This window comes from Oryctolagus cuniculus, chromosome 6 (assembly GCF_964237555.1).
Source record: "Oryctolagus cuniculus chromosome 6, mOryCun1.1, whole genome shotgun sequence".
Classification (NCBI taxonomy): domain Eukaryota; kingdom Metazoa; phylum Chordata; class Mammalia; order Lagomorpha; family Leporidae; genus Oryctolagus; species Oryctolagus cuniculus.
In genome coordinates, this window is record NC_091437.1 from 151857854 (window position 1) to 151862800 (window position 4947).

Here is a 4947-nt window from a genome sequence, read left to right on the forward strand (position 1 = left end):
GCCTCCTCTTCTTTTTAAAAATTCACATATACTACAATAAATCAGTCAAATCTAAAATTCTCAAATACTCAAATATCATATACAAACTAATGAAAAGGAAGCAGAAATAACTATGGCTACAGTGTCATTCTTTGGTTCACTTCTCAAACACCCATGATGGCCAGCTGGGCTACAGCTGATACCCAGAACACTGTCCAGTTCTCCTATATGGGTGGCAGGAAAACAGCTGGTTAAGCCATTACTTCTGCCTCCCAGAGTCTGCATCAACAAAAAGCTGGCATCAGGAACTACAGCAGAGTGTTGAACCCAGACAATCCAATGAGTGTATTAACCAGCATCTTAACTGTCAAGCCATGTGTGGGGAGCAACTCGGACTAGACTAAGTTACTCGAATTAAGACTTATTCTATGCATCTGCTCTCCCACAATATGGCGCTGGGTGAGGAGTAAACAGCTTCTACCCAGCTGCCTCTCACCAACTTGACAAGCTGCAGGAGCTGCTCCTGCTCCTGATTGGAGGAGAGCAGCGTACTCGGCGTGTGGGTAGCAGAGTTGGGATTGGTGGAAGAGGACTGTGAAGGAGGAGAGAGACAACATGCACCAGGAACATCTAAGGGGAACACCTGAGGAACATCTGAGCAGCCCCCGAGAGAGCCGGCCGGCGGTGTGCCGCTCCCCTGCGGAAGTGGGGAAAGTGGCCAGGGGGAACTGCCCTTCCACGGAGGTGGAAGGGATGGTAGCCAACCCGGGAAGAACCAGCAGCAAACCCGGGGAGGGCCGAGCAGACAAGAGAACAGCGCAGGGTCCTGTGTCGTTCCTCCACGAAGACGGGGAGCGACACCATGTAACCATTCTTAAAGGCTTAGGGATATTTTTCCAGTCCTGTCCACTTGGTTTCTATTAAGTACAGTACAGGGAATTAGAGAAATCAAAAGGGGTCGATATAAGATGAAGTTCAACCAAGTGGCTTCATAATGGAAGGATACCTCTAAACAAGGTCTCAGTTTTTGTGCCCATGTTCAGGCTAACACTCTTGTCTCATCAGTGTTGTCATTCCCCCTCTTCGTGGAGGAATGACACAGGACCCTGCGCTGTTCTTTTGTCTGCTCGGCCCTTCCCGGGTTTGCTGCTGGTTCTTCCCAGGTTGGCTACCGACCCTTCCACCTCCGTGGAAGGGCGGTTCCCCCTGCCACTTTCCCCACTTCCGCGGGGGAGCGGCACACCCCCGGCCGGCTCTCTCGGGGGCTGCTCAGATGTTCCTCAGGTGTTCCCCTTAGATGTTCCCGGTGCATGTTGTCTCTCTCCTCCTTTATATCCTCTTCCACCAATCCCAACTCTGCTACCCACACGCCGAGTACGCTGCTCTCCTCCAATCAGGAGCAAGATCAGCTCCTGCAGCTCAGTCAATCAAATTGGCGAGAGGCAGCTGTGTAGAAGCTGTTTCCTCCTCTCCCAGCGCCATATTGTGGGAGAGCAGATGCATAGAATATGTCTTAATTCCAGTAACTTAGTCTAGTCCGAGTTGCTCCCCACAAGTGTGGTGAAAACATATTATTGTGCTCGCTTGGAACGATACAGAGAAGATTAGCATGGCCCCTGCGCAAGGATGACACGCAAATTCGTGAAGCGTTCCATATTTTTTATGGGGGGGAGAGATATTGTAATCCATAAGCTGTACTTTGGAAATTTGTTCATTAAATAAAATAAAATAAAAAAATAAATAAAAGAAAACATATTATCTGCATTGGACCCTATTTGCCTTCTTCCTGCCAGAGCAAAAATAATTTTGCCTTCACCCTCAATAGTTGACAAAAAGAAGTTACTGATTTTTACTTATTAATTGCTTTCCCACACTATTTTTTTAAAATATTTTATTTATTTAATTGAGAGGTCGAGTTACAGACAGAAAGAGCAAGAGACAAAGAAAAAGGTGTTCCATCCACTGGTTCACTTTCCAAATGGCCCCAATGTCTGGAGCCAGGCCGTTCTGAGGCCAGGAGCCAAGAGCTTCTTCTGGGTCTCCCACGCCAGCGCAGGGACCCAAGGCCTTGAACCATCTTCCACTGCTTTCTGAGGCCATTAGCAGAGAGCTGGATCAGAAGAGGAGCAGCTGGGACACGAGTAAGCACCAATATGAGATGCTGGCAATGTAGGTGGAGGCTTAGCCTAATATGCCACAGTGCTGGCCCTATTACCCACACTGTTTAACCTCCACCTGCCATTTTTGCCCTTGTCCTTATTTATATTTGTGGGATCTCTAGTTACTTTTTTTTACAAAAATAAATATTCATTTCAAAGGCAGAGTTATGTAAAAACAGAAGTAAAGATAGAATGACTTTCCATCCACTGGTGTGCTTCCCAAATGGCTGCAATGGCCCAGGGCCATCCAGGTATCCAACATGGGTAGAAAAAGCTCAAACACTTGGGCCATCTTCCACTGTCTTCCCAGGTCCATTAGCAGGGATCTGGGTCATATCTGAGCAACTGGGACTCCAACCAATGTTCTAATATTGGATACCAGCATTGCAAGCAAAAACTTAATGCATTGCACCACGATGCTGGCCCCCAAAGATTTTTAGTTCTTTGTCCTGAAGTCTCCAAGATTAATTAATTTTTTTCTAGATCTTCATGGGAGTGTATACTAATCAAGTCTTTCAGGAAAGAAAAAATCATATTATATTGTAAAGCTGAAAAATCCATACTATTATGATTCAGAAATTTGAATTCTAGAAACAGAGCATGGAGAAATTCTTGCAGTATAACTTACAGAAACTCACATGTTCCCCCAGTAAACATTTTCAGAATTGTTTGTAATGTAAAATATTACACCTTAGTGATGATGAATGAACCACAACTACATGAACTGTCACAGACAAATTTTAGAAACAGGAAAGTCAATCTCAGAAGACTACATGCAAATATACTGCATAAATAAACAAAACTAAGTGGGAACATTTACATATTCAATACAATTATGTGGAGAAAACGGAATTAGATAACAATTTCAGCATGAGGTTTACCTCTCAGAGAGAAGGCAAGATTGGAACCAACAAATTAAGTGTTGAACATAAATATATTCAATGACGTTGGTAGCTAGACACTAGAATGAGTATTCATTTTGTTAGGTTTTATAACTAATATTCAAGTAACAGTCTACGCAAATGATTTTAAAGTCCACTACTGGGACATGACCTAGAGTTTGAAAAATATTTCTCTGGAATTTACCAGATGTTCTGGCTGTTAATAAATATTAAGCAAAGGATTCTGTTATCTAATGTGCATGTTCATAGATTTCAGAATTTTTCACAAAAAAATCAGTCTGTCTTTTAATTCTACTTCTTACATAGAGGTTTAAAGAAACTGTAAGTTATATATGCTTATATATTAGGAGGTCCCTTTTTTCCTTAACTGTCCTTGTATAGGTGGGTATTGTAGCACAGTGGATTAATCCATCACTTAGGATGCCCACATCCCATATTTGTGGTGGAATGAGAAGGCCATGCCAAGATGGCTGCAGGCAAGCAAGCATCAGTTTCTCAGGAATGGCTTTGAAACCCAGCTGGCAATGGAGCCTGCCTGGCAACAGGCTGTGATTGGTTAGGGCATAGACCGCCCCTTGACCAGATTGGCTGCCTTGGCTATATAAGCTGTTGTACCAACTGAAATAAGCGAGTCTGTGGGCTGCTTGCCTCTGGCCTGCTTTCACCTGATTCCTGGGGTCTGTGTGGTGACTCCGCGCCTCTTGCCCCCACCACGCTCCTCCTCTCAGGATCGAATCCACAGCAACACATATTGGAATGCCTGGGATTGAATCCTGCCTCTGCTTCCAATTCTGCTTCTTGTTACCCTGGCAGGTAGCAGATGATGGTTCAAGTACTTGGGTTCCTGCCACTCATAAGGGAAATACAGATGGTGTTCCAGGATCCTGGCTTCAGCCTGGCCCAACTCTGGATGTTGTAGACATCTTGGGAGTGAACCAGCAGATGGAAGTGCTCTCTCTCTTCCCCTCTCTCCCTCTCATTCAAATAATTAAAAATAATACATAAATTTTTAAAAAGTCCTCAAATGTCCATATGCATTGTGACTATCCAAATAGAGGAATTAGTATGCAGTTTCACAAACTTAACTGATCATGAGACAATTTATAGGATTATTATAGAAAGCACTCAAGCAATATTCCTTAAAATAATATCATTTCACTCTTTTGCCATTTCCCTATCTCACAGGTTTTTTGTTTTATTTATATTTGCTAATAATTACACAATGCTAATTGATGATTAGGATGCATGAAAACTATCCTTAGACACACATACTGGAAAATGGTGAAATGGAAAGCTACCACTGTCTCCCCATAAAATTCTTAGAAGGGTCAAGAAAGTTCTCATTTTCACAAAAATATGCAATGACATTTCTAATCTCCACTTCTTTTTAAAAGATTTTTATTTATTTATTCGAGAGGTAGAGTTACAGATAGTGAGAGGGAGAGAGATGTGAGAAAGGTCTTCCTTCCATTGGTTCACTCCTCAATTGGCCACAATGGCTGGAGCTGTGCTGATCTGAAGCCAGGAACCAGGTGTTTCTTCCCAGTATCCCACGCAGGTGCAGGGTTCCAAGCACTTGGACCCTCTTCTACTGCTTTCCCAGGCCATAGCAGAGAGCTAGATTGGAAGAAGAGCAGCTGGGACTAGAATCAGAGTCAATACGGGATGCTGGTCCAGCAGGTAGAAGATTAACCTACTACATCACGGCACCAGCCCACTAATCTCCATTTCTTAAAAATAGTTTACCTATAATGAAAAATTTTAAATATTTCATTACAGTCATTTATCAATTTATTGATTTTACAATAGTTATTTCCTGCTTTTAATGGAAATCCATGAGTATCCATCGATCTTAGAGAAACAACTTTTGTTTAAGTACTGTTTATATTGTAATTTATATGGGATAA

The 4947-nt window shown here is 42.8% G+C and overlaps 1 non-coding gene across 1 annotated transcript; it reads left to right on the plus strand.

The window, feature by feature from the left end:
* Positions 1-1533: 1533 nt before the first annotated feature.
* On the plus strand, positions 1534-1640 carry LOC127490832 (U6 spliceosomal RNA). Its single transcript, XR_007919227.1, has one exon. It is a non-coding gene; the product is annotated as a U6 spliceosomal RNA (small nuclear RNA).
* The last annotated feature ends 3307 nt before the right edge of the window (positions 1641-4947 follow it).